This window comes from Amblyomma maculatum, chromosome 2 (assembly GCF_055883805.1).
Source record: "Amblyomma maculatum isolate TAMU_Amacu chromosome 2, ASM5588380v1, whole genome shotgun sequence".
NCBI lineage: Eukaryota > Metazoa > Arthropoda > Arachnida > Ixodida > Ixodidae > Amblyomma > Amblyomma maculatum.
In genome coordinates this window covers 228,145,787-228,162,175 of record NC_139345.1, presented here as the reverse complement: position 1 = coordinate 228,162,175, position 16,389 = coordinate 228,145,787, and the positions used below count along the sequence as shown (strand labels likewise).

Genomic DNA, 16,389 nt, shown 5'->3' with positions numbered 1-16,389 from the left:
CTAACGTACATTCTTGCATTTGCTGTTTACCACTATTAGTCTGATAAAGTTTGTACATTTGCCTGAAAATTTTGTTTGGTTTGGTTCATGGGGTTTAATGTCCCAAAGCAGCTCAGGCTATGAGACACTGTAGTGGAGGGCTCCAGAAACTTTGACCACCTGGGGTTCTTTATTATGCACAGACATCGCACAGCACACAGGCACCTTACTTTCCGCCTCCATCGAAAAGCGGCTGCTCGGTCCCGCATGCTAGGGCATAGTAGTCAAGCGCCTTAACTGCATGCTGCCCCATTGCGGTGGGGCAATTTTCTTTTGTATTTGCTGCATAGGTTCTCTATTATGATGATTCGAGTTTGTATCAGCCGAAAAGGAAGCAAGGTAAACAGTTTGAAGCAGTATATAGTACAGATTTCTTTACGCATCATAGAATGTTGCAGTCTTCAATTAAGAGAATATTACAAAAAAAAAAAAGAAAAAGCTGAGTTTAACCGATATAACAATTATATCTAGTCATTTATAATGTTTACTTAGCATCACTGATTAGCAACTCACCACCAGTATGCACGGCTGCAGATATAAAAGCTATAGTGAAGGCTACCTATTTATATACGGTAAGTGCAGAGGGCATGTCGTCCACTTGGGGGAGTACCAGAGAGTCACCCAACAAGCAGTAAACAGTATGACACACATGAGCAACACGAACACGTTTATTACGACGCCATGTTAGCTTCATTCCTCCTGGGACCCCGCCACAGTTCCTAGACGAATTTCTTACGTCAGCCAACACTCCTCCGAGTCACATCACTACTGCGCACATTTCAAGTTCAGTCAGTTTGGTGGCCTCCAGGTGCAAGCGGGCCGTCCAGATTGAGCTTCCACTGTAGGGGTTGGGTGCTGAGCTTGACTGTTCATGTGTGTCCCACCACATAGTCTCCTGAGTGGGGCTACCATTATCGTGACAACGAACCTGGTCAGTGTTGGGTGATAGATCTTTTGGCCGTGGATATCTTGAGCATCCAGTTTCCCAGGACCTGTTGAATAGTTTCCTTGGATATGGCCCAACAGCTAGCAGAACAACATTGCTATTAACATGTGCTCAGTCAAAGTGCTTCATCAGTGCATCAAACCACAAATGACCTACTTACAAAGCTAGCCCAAACATCCCAAAATCCAACATCTCCACAAAATCGTGTCCCGAAAATCAAGGAGCCCTGGGGACAAGTAAGTGTACACGCAGCCTAGCCATTGGAGCTGTATCCTCCAACTGAATGAACCTAACGCACCTGTCCTGCAGCAAATCGGGCTCCCAGTATGTGACCCACACACTGTGCAGAAGCAGTGGAAACCATTTTACAAAACAGACATGCAAGAACAGGTGCCCAAAATCAGTGCCCCTACACCTTCCAAACTGAGAAAAACAAAGGAGGTCTTCTTGAACAAGCTTGGCCAGAGTATCAGCAACAACACAGAGGATTGACATTACCCTTTGTTGGAGGTGGTATGAAAGGGCTCTCAAGGCTAACTGAGCACCCAGCATCAAAAGTTGGCAAGGAGCTCCGCACTTTACCAAACATATTACACTTAACCACCCAATGGCTTTGGGCCTTCTTAATTAATTAATTCATTCATTAGTTCTAATAGTTTAGATAATTTGCGCATGTTTAAGATGGGTGAGGTCTCAGTCTTCCAAGGTCCCCCGAATTTAAGCCCTCTTTATGACCTATAAAGAGGTGATGACAGCTCAGAAAACAGAATCTTCTTATGAAAATGTGAAATGAGCTAGAAATGCCGACGTGGTATTAAACTTCAAACTATACATTGAAATTAAAACAAAGACACAGACTTGATTGCTCAGTGGTGTATTAATAGGTCTACTTTAGCCTCTACGCCGACTTCCGGAGTGGTGGCAAGGCAAAAATGGCTTGTGACAAAAGTGAGCAATAGTGGATTAATAAAGTATATTTTGACAATTGAGTTTGACTCATAGTCAGGAGAAGGAAAAAATGCCTACACTAGGAGAATGCTGGTTATATTTCACTCCAATCAAAACGCTACATTTTCTAAAACTGGAACTTAAAGTACAGCAACAGGATAAACGGACACAACAGCACCATTGCTCACAGGCGATATTCTTCACATATAGGTCAATTTAATTTTCACCTAGGATTAGAAAAGGCAGAAACACACCACATGCAAAATGCATGCCCTATGTCAAATCTTTTGTATATCAGCCTTTGAGGAAATATGACAGAAATAACCAACACCACTTAGAAGGAGTGCTCACAGATCTTGTTTGAACAATGAACTTATTGTGTGTTACATGCAGTATGCACTGGCATGCTTGCACCTGCCAAATTATTAAAATGCCTGCTTGGCTTCGTTTACAACATCCCAACACAACTCGGGCTATAGAAGACGCTGCAGTGGAGGCTCCGGAGATTTCAACCACCCGACTTTTTATGTAGCCTGGCATCATACAATACACAGGTGCTGTGCTCTTTGCCTCTATCGGAATCCGAAAGTCAAGGGTTCTGCGGCCCGCCAAAGGTCCAGCTCGCCCCTTTTGCCCCTGTTCTCTTGGTAGTATAGAAAATTATTGCGGGCCCATCCTGAAAAATCCTCCTGCATGCCTGCGCAGTTGCAGTCTCCGTGATATCCTGAAATATGAGCTGTCTTTGCAAATGCGGTTATTCACAAATGATGTTGAGGTGGCTCAAGTTCCCAGGGCAAAGGGTATACAATCCCAGATCATTTTCCAAGGAGAGCTTATATGGTCATCTCAGTAGAAGCAGTGTTTGGAGTATGAAATGATATTGCCTCACAACTGGAGTGCATGCACTTGCTGTTTTGAAGCTTGTGCCTCGATCGGTCATATGCAATCTGGAAAGTATGCTCTTGGGAACTCTGAACCTTTCTTATGCTTATATATCCAACATTCTATGGGATTTTTCAAAGTAAAAAGATTACGAAACAACAGAATAACTGGAGTTAGCATGTACCAGAGAGCAACCGAATGACTAGTAAGCCACAAATTTTTTCTGAAGTCTTATGTAAAGAAACTTGATGGAACAGCTGCACTGCTGAAGTAATGACCACTGGCTGTGCTTCTGGGTTAAATGCATTCAAACTGCGATTAAGAATAATTAGAGGATTAGTTTTGTAGATATGGCGATATGTTCAGGCGAACTTTATGCATTATGTTCTACTCAGAACACACTTACTTTCTTTTGCAGAATTCTAGAAAAAAAATTTGTCCTCATTATTTCCTTGTTCTAACATTGAAATGGACTTCTGAGGCACTTCAGTGGCCTTAGGTCTGAGCCTTCTACCGAGACAAGTTTTCATAACACATGGACACCTTAAAGGGCCATTGTCCAGGGAAGGACCTTTCAAGCGAAGGAGCCCAGTGTTTCGATCAGGTACCGGAGATAGTCTGTGCAAAATTCTACAGTGACATGCACGCCGCAAAGCAACGAAAATACAAATCAAAGCTCTCTCATGCTTTCCTTCGGGAAGCCAGCTTTTTCGTTCCCTGCGGTGACCCGTCGAGCCGCAGCAATGACATGTCTCGGGAACGACTCCATTGGTTCGTCTTGCTGTCTGAGGGTGAAGGATGGGTGTCTACCGCTCACTAGCGCTTTTCCCTCGCCACGGACGGACTGAGTACAGCGGTGCGCGCTCCCTCGCCCGTTTTTTTTTTTTTCTTTCGTGCACGCGGAGTGCCACGCCCCACCTCTCGCCACACGCGGAGGAGGAAGGGGAATTTGTCTTGCGGAGGCTAGACGACCTCGGGCAGGAGAGTGAAAAACCTTTGCGAGGGAACGGAAAGAGAGAAGCATGACAGAATCGGGTGATTGCGGTGGCTGTAACTGCGTTATTAGTTACTCTTTCCAAAAACATTTTGCGGCCTTGCATTCTGGGGGCGAAGTCTCACAGTCACCAGGGAAAAGAAAATATTTTCGACCGGAGGGTGGACAGTGGGCCTTTAACAGTGTAGTTTTTGTGCTAAAAAAAGTCCAGTTTATTGCAGTAGCAGCATCACAATAACAATTTGGCTGGACAGCAAAAGAAAACTAGATAAGACAATGCATGATGAGTATAACAGAAAGCACATTTCGTAACAGGTGTAGAAAACAAGGTTGAATTGTGCTCCTGTGGTGGACAGGGATAACAGCAAAATTTTTCTCTGTCGTGTCTGCTCTGGTTGCTGAACATACATTATTTGGGTGCATCTATAATGGCAGTGACTCGGCACCAACCTGCTTAAAAAATTCCCATTTTTCAGCTTTGGCGGCAGCTTGGCAGCTATTTGCTGAAGTGAGTTGACACAAATGCTTAGGAAATTGTGAAAACTAAATGGTAAATTACTGAATGTATAGTAAGTAGCTATTGTTAGTTTCAGAAGTTACATCAAAGCATTATCTAGCAGCAAAGTGAAATTACAGACTTATTGAATTGACACACAGATCTCAACTCTATGAGGCTTCCTTTTTTTACTGCCTGATGCTAGTTTTGTGCTGAAAGAAGTTACTAAAAATTATCATGCAAGCCATGCAAGTTAGGTAAGGAGAGGAAGTGAAACTCTTGATTTGTTGTTAACATCAGCCTCAATCTCAGCACCTAAAATTTTCTGACTTGTGGAGGTTTTTGTGTATCCAGGCAATTTGGTTGGTTGCTCATATTAGCACACCAAAAGAACTGCCAGAAACTGGGAAGTCCGCTCAAGACAATCGCTACATCTTGATCATGGTGGACTATGCCACTCTGTACCCTAATGCAGTTGCGCTTCCTAGCATCGAGACCGAAAGGGTAACCGAAGCTCTTGTCGAAATGTTTTCCCATGTAGGAGTGCCCAGAGAGGTTCTCAGTGACAGGGGCACAAATTTTAAGTCCAAGGTAATGAAAGAGGTCAGCTGTTTGTTCTCAGTAAAACAGCTCACACCTCTCCCTACCACCCGATAGCGAACGGCCTAGTCGAACGTTTAATGGCATGCTTAAACAAATGCTTAAGCGTATGTGTCAGGAGAGACCGACAGATTGGGATCGCTACCTGGCTCCACTCCTGTTTGCATACAGGGAAGTACCCCAAGAAAGCCTTGGCTTTTCCCCATTCGAACTCTTATATGGGCGAAATGTGCACGGACCTCTGGGTGTACTTAGAGAGCTTTGGACTAATGCAACCATCCCTGAAGAGTTGCGAACTATGTACGAGTATGTCCTTGCACAATGGGACAGACTGGAGAACACCTGTAAACTTGCCCACGAAGAGCTGGAGTGCGCAGGAGAGCATTACAGCCGCTACTGTGACATCAAGAACCGTAAACGCTCACTCAAACCGGGAGAGCAGGTTCTTATTATTCTTCCTCCTGAACCCAATAAGCTGCTCATGCAATGGAAGGGGCCTTTCTCGGTCAGCCGCAGGGGCGATGTCGACTATGAAGTTGATTTGGGCAATGTCACTAAAATATTCCATATCAACATGCTTAAGTAACACCAGCAAAGAAAAGACGACACCATCGTGGCAGCCGTCGGTGCAGTAATTTCGTCAGAAGAAGGCACAGATGCTGGAGAGATAGAGCTTCCTAAGCCCTCCCAGACACAGTCTATCAAGGATGTACACATTTCCGAGAGACTGACCAGAGTAGAGCAATTACATGAGCCAGATGGAATAGTTGTTCAGCTTGCACTACTACCTAGCTGCATTGTGTTTTGATTGGCGTAATGAAATTGTACATGATAAGGTTGTATATTTGTGCTTGCTTGATTGTTATCGATGATCAGTGACTTGTGCCATGTGCTCAGGACATGACTGACGAACTAGAGTGTTGTGGTACTGTGCGGGTTCTGATCAATGCATATATTGTGCGCGTCATGGACCGTAGCTAGTGAACGATCTTCAGTACATCGGACGGTGCCAATCTACTGCACCCCTCTGCAGGGCGCAATAATGTCATTCTCGGCGCTTGTGGATGTCTAGAATATTCCGAGACAATATTCTGTAGTGAGGGGGCAGCGTCACAAGCTGCCTCATATATATAGCGGCACTTAACGGGATCTCCCCGCTCCTCCGAGCATGCTTCAACATGATGCTTTGGGGCAGCGACCACGCGTCGTTGACGCGGCCACAGCGCAAACAGCCGAGAGTATAAAAAGGTTGATTGCAGCATGCCTGCGGCAGCGCGCTCTGGGAAGATTCAGTCTTCCGCGCCTCTCTCGCGGCCGCTCTGCGAAAGCATCTTGTTTTTCACCGAGCCCGCGATCAACTCATCATTTCTTTTCTTGTACGGCCGCCGCTACCGATCAACTCAGTGACTTCAGCACCTCATCTAACAAGAAAGCCGTGAAAATTCTTTTTGCCACAGACTGTCGGTTAATTGAATATTGTTTTCGCCTTTGTTTAAACCTTGATCTGACTTGGTATTTTTACGCTGTGTTTTCGGTGTAACTCTTGCCCCTACTTATTATATTTGCAATACTTGCTTTGTTATCTTATTTTATCACAAAGTTTTGTTCATTGTCGGGTTTTCCTCTTGTCATTTACAGAGTCGTCTTTTATCACTATCATATCGTGGCATTTTATTTATTTTTTTAAGCAGTGTAATTTGGACTGCTATCTATAAATATTCAATTGTTTGTAAACAAAAAGAGATCCACTTGGACTTATTCCTCAATCACACTGACATAAGTATTTGACGAGTTGACCGGCCTAACATTTAACTGTGTTCTCAAACCTCATAGAGGGATGGTGGGTAACCGTAAAGGGGATCCCGCGCCTCTGTTGACAGTAAAGGCGAGGGTTTGTGACAAGCCCCAAGCCTCAGCTCAGCAAAGCTGGCTTCACTGCATCAGAACCGAAGCACAGAATGCCAGCTTCTCCGCAATACAGAAGTGTCGTGATGAAAAAAAGAAAAAAGAAAGAAGCACGCCATGCCGAAGACCATTTTCAAGCGGACCGACTGTTCACTTCGTCACGCAATTACAGCGTTAGCGCAGCCTCCAAGGGCCACGCAGCCGACTCGGCTCCATGTGCGAAAAGTGATTGCTGGAGAGCCGTTGGGAAAAGCGCCCCTTGCAGTTCGATATATTGATTTCCGCTACATAGGAGCTCGATGAACGCGAAGATTGTTGCTATACTTTTGCCCAGTATATTCAACGACATTCTGGAAAATCGATATAAGCAAGAATTTATATGTCCGGTATCGACTTATAATACATACCTCAATAAAATGAAAAGAAGCGGCTGTGTTGCAGAGATTAGGAGGCGCCGCAGGCAGTTGAGTTGTGAATCAGGAGCCCCCAATCCTGAGTGGAATAGAGAGAAAAGAATATTAAAAAGCTACGTCACAATGCTGCATGTTTTTCAACTTCGAATCAGCGCCATTTCTAGTCCTCATAATGTCAATTCATTTAGGTAATAATACCATCTTTTACATGTATTTAAACATACACAGCTTTATCCCACTTGGCACATATCGAGGTCTTTATTTTCTTTAATATTTCAAAAAGTGAACTGAATTTCATCAGAACATGTAAGGCCTTATACTCTGTCTGCATTACAGTGATAGCTACTTGCCTACAGTATCTTGCACGCAGTGTTACTTTTCTACGCGGAGTGGATGCAACCAGAACTTCCCGGAACAATAGTGTCCGCCGCGGGCGCAAATGCTGCTTCGCCACAGTGTTTTTTTTTTCTTCTTCGTGTGAGTTTGCCTAAATGATAAAGTCGTTTGAATTCTATGCCACCGTTCTCTTGATGTCTGCGTCCATGGCTGTCGGACAAATGATGGGAATGCTGCCCTGTTGCGAAATGAATGGTTTCCAAAGAAACTGCGGTGACGCTGAGTCATAATGCGATTTCTGTGACTGCTACACATGCGGACCGGCAAATACAACAATGTTTAGATTTCGCATATTTGCCTTGATAGCGCTGACACGATCCAGGATGAAGCCATCGAACGCTCGTGAAAAAAAAAATAATAGCCGGGGGTCTCGTACGAATTGATACCAAGAGTGCCATGTGATCTGCGTGCAATGCTCGCACCGATTTGCGGGTGTTACGCTTACCCTTATGAATGGAACCCTTACGGGTGTGCTTCCGTGTACATAACTACGAAATGGGTGGAAGGTATGGCTGTCACATCTATGCAGGAGGGTGTCATAGGTATAATCACACCCTTTTTTTATTCAAAGTAGGGCCATACAAAGCAAGGCTAACATTAGCATGCCTGCTGACATGTTGCGAAATTGGCAGATGAACACAACCAGGCTGATAACCCACCTCTATTTGCTACAAAATTCAAATACTATGGTTCAATCCCGACCGCCGGCGGCTGCACTTCGATGGAGGCGAAACGAAGTGGTGTCCTAAGCTGTGCGATGTCAGTGCACGTTAAAGTTCCCCAGGTCGTCGAAGTTAATCCAGAAACCTCCCCTACGGCACCCTTTTCTCTCTTTCCACTTTCACTTCCACCTTCCTCCCTTCCCTTATGGCGTGCTTCAGGTGTCCACAGAACAGATACAGCGCCTTTTCTTTCCTGTGAACCATTTATTACTATTATCATGGACGCGCGGCTCATACTGGTGCGTAGCGAGCCAATACTTTCTCCGCTTACACATCATTTGGGCGAACTCCTATTATGGAGCCAGCGGAGCTTAGCAGTTGAGCAGAAATAACTTATTTCTTCGAATATTGTGCTCAAAATTGCTTTCATAAGCTCAGGTATCACATCTGCAATGAGTATTTTGAAAACTGGAATACCTAACATTAAAATCACACTTGGTGATCTGAAAAGTGGTTCAGAAATTACGGGGACACTTAGGCTCCGCCGTTAAAGGTATGACGTGATAGCAAGCGCTTACGGACGATACTTTCTCACTTAATTATTTACATTTTTCTTTTTTTTTTTTCTTTTTGCCTACAGCCGGCCGGATGATGACGTCACCGGTAAGCTGGGACGCCGCTTCTTGAAACTTGATACATCCAAGTGCGCATTCAGCAGAACGTGCGTTAGCCTTTATGCAACGCCAGGACACTTCACCATTAAGGGTATGATACAATAGCGCTTCACATGGGACGTTTTTTTACTTTTTCATGCCCAAGAATTTTTATACACCGATAATTAGCTTCAGCAAGCATTGTCTTTTCATTCTGATCATTTTGACGCCTTTGTACTTTACTTTTCCTATAATGCTCTATTTTGCAATTAATTAAACAATTACACATTTACAAGTTTTCTTAAGCAGCATTATTTCTTTTGAGCATTTTGATACCTTTGATTCCTCATTTTTCTAATTTTCATTTAAATTAATTCATCAATTACACACTATTTCTTAATTGGCATCATCAAGCATTGGCTTTCATTCTCAGCATTGTGATGCCTAATTGAACCCCGTTTTCCAAATTTTTCATTTCTTTAATTCATCAATTACAATGATTTCATTAACTCTATATCACCTACCATGCACACACCATTCAATCATCACTAGAACCACAAATTACCATTATACGATTATAACTGAATTTTCTTTTCTCACCAGTTTCGGTTTCGATATCCAAGAGTTGGCTGTGACGTCGCAATCATGTCTTGATGAGTGGCATGAACAGCAATATAATCACTCATTCTTCACTTCTAATGATCCCTGTTCTTGAGACAGGCTGGCTTTATCATTGTAGTGAATTCAAATGACACAACAGTGATTACATCGCTGTATTTTCATCCCTCGCGTGACCTACACTTGACTGTGACGTCACAGCCATCGCTCAGTTGTTGAAGCCGAAACCGAAACAGGCGAGAAAAGAAATTCAATTATAAATTAGTCAGCAGTTGTAGACGAATGTGATATTGTGTACAGTAATGTCCTAGGCATCATTACAAATGATAAAACATGATCCTAAAAATTAGGTGTCTATATTCCTTTAACACGAGGCTTACAGAGGTCTACGCCAGGTTGCCTTTCTCATAACAGAGCAGCCTACGACTGTATGCTACTACTGAGTATGTGTGAGATAACAGAAACATGAATTAAGGAGTTAACGATTAAGTTTGCAGCAAATGGCATGCACATTAACGAGAATCCACAGTGGGATCTGTAGACAACAGCCATTAACGCTGGCGCATCATGCCCTTACAGGTGGAGGTTAGGTGATTCCCTAATTTTTTGTCTCCTCAAGGCTCAAGTCATTTTCTTCATTCTTCCAGGTGAGGAAGATGTGAAAAGGATAGCATCGAAAAAGTCCAGACCATCATTAACGAGGATGCTGATCTTAACAGCGTAAAAAAAACAAAACACAAAATATGGGTGACTAGCAGTGCTGGCAACAGTTGAAGCTAACTGGAAAAGAATGAAATTGGAATGCAACGAATGCAGAGATATGTTGCGAGACAAGTCTGCGGTGTACGACATTTGTCTCCGTTAGTTTCATCAAGTGATTGCCCAAAGCAGATTGGGCTTGAGGTTTTGTCAGAAGTGTAGTGTAGTAGCATAGATGCAATCTTGCCCATTAACAATTGGAGTCCAGTAAGTGTATCGTTTTGTTTTTGTAAGATGTTCATACTTTCCATGGAAACATTGCGAGAAATTTCTTCCTAGAGAATGTTTGCTAAAATGTGAATCTAATGTGCGATAAAACTAGTCTTTTTTACAACTTACTTTTTCATGTATAAATTAGTTCTGTAAGGAAAACCACAGGCTAGAAGGAAATGAAATGGCATGCATTTTGTTCAGTTCAGTTGTGTCCCGACTCTTCGTGACCCTATGGACCATATCACGCCACGCTTTCCGGTCTCTCACTATCTTCCTAGCATCACATAACTTCATCTGCAGCACCTCGAGGATGCCATCTAACCATCGCGTTCGCTGCCTACCCCTTCTTCGGTGACCCTCAACCTTTCCCAACATCAAAGCTTTCTCCAGCGACACCTCTCTTCTCATCAAATGACCAAAGTAACTGAGCTTTAACCTTAGAATTTGACCCTCCAATAAGCAGTCAGGGTTTACGGTCAACAATATCGACTCATTTGATTTTCTGGCAGTCCAAGGAACTTTCAAGAGTCTCCGCCAGCACCACAATTCAAACGCGTCAATTCTTTGGCGATCAGCCTTCTTCACAGTCCAACTCTTGCATCCATACATCACAACTGGAAAGGCCATAGCACGAGTTATACGGATCTTGGTTAGCAGTCTAATGTCTCTACTCTTTACTATGCGGTCAAGGCTAGCCATGGCTCTCTTTGCCAGAAGCAGGCGTCTCCTAATTTCATGGCTACAATCTCCTTCCGAGGTAATCTTGGAGCCCAAGAAGAGAAAATCTGTCACAGCTTCCACTTCTTGTCCCGTGATGCTCCAGGATTTGATAGGGCAAGACGCCATGATCTTTGTCTTTTTAATGTTCAGTTTAAACCCAAACTTCTCACTCTCTTCTTGTACGCGCATCAGAAGTCTCTTGAGTTCCACTTCACTTTCTGCCATTAAAGTGGTATCATCCGCATATCTAAGGTTGTTGATACGTTTTCCAGCAATCTTCACTCCAGCTGAAGACTCGTCCAGACCGGCCTTCCTCATGATGCACTCAGCATATAGGTTAAATAGGCAGAGCGAGAGTATGCAGCCTTGTCTCACTCCTTTCTCAATCGGGAACCAATCAGTAAGACCATGCCCAGTTCTGACTGTGGCCTCTTGTCCTTCGTACAGGTTCCTGAGGAGACAGATGAGGTGAATTGGAACTCCCATCTCTTAGAGAGCTTGCCACAATCTGTTGTGATCTACGCTGTCAAACGCTTTCACATAATCAATAAGGCAGAAGTAGATGGGTTTCTGGAACTCTCTTGCTTTTTCCATGATCCAGCGAAGGTTGGCAATTTGATCTCTAGTTCCTCTGCCCTCGCGAAACCCAGCTTGCACGTCCGGAAGCTCCCGATCCACATACTGCTGCATCCTACCTTGGAGGATTTTCAACATCACCTTGCTAGCGTGCGAAATAAGCGCGATCGTGCGGTAGTTGGAACAATCTTTGGCACTGCCTTTCTTTGGAATGGGGACTCCAATCCTGTGGCCACTGCAGGGTTGTCCAAATTTGCTGACATAATGTATACAGAACGTTAACAGCATCATGGTTGAGGTTTTGAAGCAACTCAGCTGGAATGCCATCAATTCCGCTAGCTTTGTTCTTAGCAAGGCTGACTAAGGCCCATTCAACTTCACTCTTCAGGATGCAAGGTTCGAGATCAGTAATCACAACCTTCTTATGTTGGGTTTGCACATCCGGGTCCTTCTTGTACAGTTCTTCTGTGTATTCCCACCACCTCTTCTTTATCTCTGAGGCTTCAGTGAGGTCCCTGCCTCGTTTGTCCTTTATCATGCCCAGCTTAGCACAGAAGCTTCCTTTGATATCTTTGTCTTATACAGAGCTCTTGTTGTGTTACTTTGTTACTTGACCCCATTGTGTTGGCTCCGTAGTTACAGTGCTCTGCTGCTAAACTCATGGGTGCAGATATGATTGCGGCCACAGCAGAGGCAATTCAGTAGAGGCAAAACAATAGGCTGTCATGCACAGTGTGGTGTCGGTGCATGTAAAAGAACCCCAAGTGATCGAATATATACTGCAGCCCTCAACTATTGCGTCCCTCATAGCCGTAGTTGTTTTGGGATGCTAAACCTGATATTATTTATCACATCATACTCTGATTAAGATACTATTCATGGTCAGTTAATCATGCACAAAATAACAAATTTTTTCTGCATGGTACAGCAGCTGGTCTGCAGTTTTATTTTAGCCTTCATGAACAATATCACACTGGCCCCACTTAGCCTTACGTCGACCCTTGATATGTGTCACTATCACACACCCGGTTATGCATTTGTCTAAGGGCACCTGTGCATGTATGGAGGGGAACATTAGTTTCCATCTGTCAGAACTGAAATGCATGATCCACATTATTCCTGTTCAACTGCTTGCTATTTGAACTGTCCAGCATTGATGCAAGTTTCAAAGAAGTGCAATTAGCAAGTTGATCCAAGCAGGAAACCATGCCAAGAACTGCTTCGGTTTCGTCTTCAACAACTGTTTGAGAACTACAGTTAGCCAAATGTTGCCCAACATAGATAAGAAGTTTCAAAATCTAAAAACCAACACACATCCTATCTATGGCATGTAGGCTTTCACATCCTTAAGTGACATATGTAGCTGTGAAGGATACTGTAGTGGAGGGCTAATTTGACTGCCTTAGCTTTGTACTTTGCGTTGACTCCTCGCAGCAAACAGGTGCATTTGCATTTCGCCTCCACCAAAGTGCGGCTGCCATCAATGGGATTAAATATCACGACCTCGGGGGAAGTGGCCAAATGCCCCGCTGAGATGCTGCAGCGTGTACATACATGCTATACACATCAGCCTTTCCAGCATTACAGCTGCCTTATGCATGGCAGATATTCAACTTTAGACTGACGAGATTTAAAGTATACCATTTGTGTTCGTCTAACATGAAGAAGCAAAAGAAGCAAAGGAAAAAAAAAAAAAAAAAGAACATGATACACTGAAAAAGCACGTCATTAACATGCAAAGCATATTCGTTCCTTTATTAATGATAAAGTGGCCTCCAATATTAGTACAAAGCCTGAGCATTTAGGAAGGTGCTGTGCCTGGCAGCTAATATTTTACAGCAGTCCGAGCGATTTTACCTACCGTTATACCTAGTGGCACGGGCAGAGGCACATTATTTTATGTTTTTACCACCATAATATATGTAGAGGCTTATTATTCTACTTTCCTTTATGGTTGCCTCACCATAATTGATGTAGTAATGCGCAAAGCCTGTTATACTTAGTGGCACGGGCATAGGCATATTTTTTTATTATTTTTGGCACCTCACCATAGTATATGTAGTATTGCGCATCTCGCGCGGTTCGGGCTGGGTACTTATTTTTCTGTCCACACCAACATGCGAAAACTGTATTATGTGCATTCCCAACTTTTTGCAAGGTTTTAACTATTGCCGTTTAAATTCAAAGCTTCAAAGCGCACAAACTTTAAACAGTAGGCGTGTACTTTGTAGAAATACCGTATTTTCAGAGTTTTGAGCTCTGTAGTGACATTTTCGTCTGACTGTTCCACAGCGCGCGTCAATAAATTCCCAAGGCGCTCTCTTTACGCGACGTTTTTGGACTTACCACTGCACTTAATAAACATGACATGCACGTGAAACATCGCCGATCATACATAAATGGACAAGTCCGGACATCAGTGCACTCATCACAGCACCCTCGTAGTTTCACACAGCACTCGCATAGGACGTAGTCCGGAAATCACAGCATCTCACGGAAAGCACGAACCGGCGCGTACACCTCCAGTCGTACTGCAAACAATAATAACGCAATGCTTCGGCTAGATACACGCCAGCGGTACCCAGCTTTTTCAGCGCCGCTTGTATGTACAACTTGCAGCACCGTAAAACACATTTAAACCTCAATACGAGCACAAAACGACGCTTTACATGACGCATCTCATTACAGATCCCGGAGAAAAACGCATCGGGTCGGCGTGCGACCAACATGTTCGAAGTTTGCCGCAGCCGCTCTGCAACGGGAGCGGCGTGCCCTTCTGTCGCTGTGCGGCTGGAATCGCAGAAAAACTCAGGCTAAAATAATATTGTAGAACAGCTGCTTCCTCACGCAGAAAAAAATTGGGCATTTTGTGTATCATGAACTGAGCATGAATAGCTTGGAAATACGATGGAAAGAAGTGTGAACTTGCCCGTTTCAAACAGTCTTCACACCGAGCCGTGACATCACATAAAAGGAACAGCGTCCGAGTCCCGAGTCCCGACTGTTCTGCCATAGCCTCTGTAGCACTGTGGTTCAGCCATAGTAGACCTTGGTTCAGCTGCTCTGATCAAGCAAACAAACAAACATATAAAGCTTCAGATCTGATCGGAGCGAGAAAGGCTTTTCATGCATGGTGCCATATTAAACTAGAAATATCTGCTTATAAAAAAAAAAATTTAAATTGCTGAACATGTAGCAAGAGAAAAAAAATTTAACATGAAAACTTGGCAACGCTGCGCACAAATTTGCAGTGTTTATTAGGCAACATTGAAAATTGTTAACCATATTTACAATAAATTTAGCAGTTTTGCACAAACCATGTAAAAACTAATTATTATAACTTGTAATTACGAGCTACGTTAGCATTTATTTTTTGTTTATTTAAAATCTGGCAACCTAATTAACCCAAAAGTCTGGCAACTACAGTACCAAAACTATCAAATACTTAACGTTTACTGGAATTTTACTTTAAAAACTAAACACAAGCGCTCAATACACTAAAACGCAGTGCAGTATGTTTTTTTTATGTATTTAAGCCCGAGGTTTCTGGTGAGGTCAAGTGCAAGGTTATTTGGATGCCGCCTTATAAAGGTAGCAGACGACACGGCATGTCGTCTGCTTGCGTGTTGCTGGTAGCAGCTTCGCAGCCAGCGAGCATCACAGAACGCCATTTACAAGAGGCATCCATTATCTGTTTCTGTCATGGAGGAAGGTTCCGGTGCTCATTGTGAATTTGCCCTCACTTAGTATCTGTGAAAAAAAAAAAAAAATTCTTTCTCCATGCAATGAAAGTTTCGATTCGTCAAACCGGTTTTTCAGCCGACGTACTTTCGTCAGCCGTACGAGAACGCGCAGCTTGAAGGGTCATATCTTTAGCCGGCGAACGTTGCGATGGCACATTTGTGTGCTTGCTTGTGTATAATTAAGCAGGCAGAATTGTCTAAAATTTTGTTGTCGTGCCCTGAAATTAATTTTAGGTTAGCAGTTATACTCTTACTCTTAGGGAAAAAAATTGCCATTGCCCGTTTTCGTTTGAAGATCTCGATCTTGGTTGGGACGTGATCGAGCCAAGCAGGATCGAGCTCGATCGACTGACTGCGCTTAAAAGTGGCTGCATGAACCAATTTTTGACGCCCTGCAATATGAAGGCGCCTGGGTGCATATATATGGTTCTTGGCCTAATATATCGATGGCTACGTTCTGTGCATGATCGAGCGGTCAGTTATACGCGTTTCAAAGGCGAACGTTTTAAACATTCTTTAATATGCGTGGGGCATTCCACATAGAAGAAAATATTTTCAGCGATATATTTGATCACATTCACAGCCGCGGTGGATGTATTTTACTGTAAAAAAAAAAAAAAAAATCTTTAATGAGCAGATCTAGGTGTGTGCATGCATAGGCCATTGGGAATTCATAGACGAGACGGTGCAATATTAGCGTTTGAAACGAATAAAACTCTCTTTTTTTTTAAAGCCCTGTAGCGAGAGGAAATCCGGCGCTAAAACTTAATTAACGCGCTTTTACTATAGTTAACATAAATAGCACATTTTATTTGCCTGCACTGCA

The 16,389-nt window shown here is 43.4% G+C and overlaps 1 long non-coding RNA gene across 1 annotated transcript; it reads right to left on the bottom strand.

Annotated features, from left to right (window-relative positions):
• Positions 1-675: 675 nt before the first annotated feature.
• Positions 676-14,957, bottom strand: LOC146201463 (uncharacterized). Its single transcript, XR_014704892.1, has 3 exons — positions 14,750-14,957; positions 7,218-7,302; positions 676-1,046 (listed from the first exon to the last, which is right to left on the bottom strand). It is a non-coding gene; the product is annotated as an uncharacterized LOC146201463 (long non-coding RNA).
• Between the last annotated feature and the right edge of the window lie 1,432 nt (positions 14,958-16,389).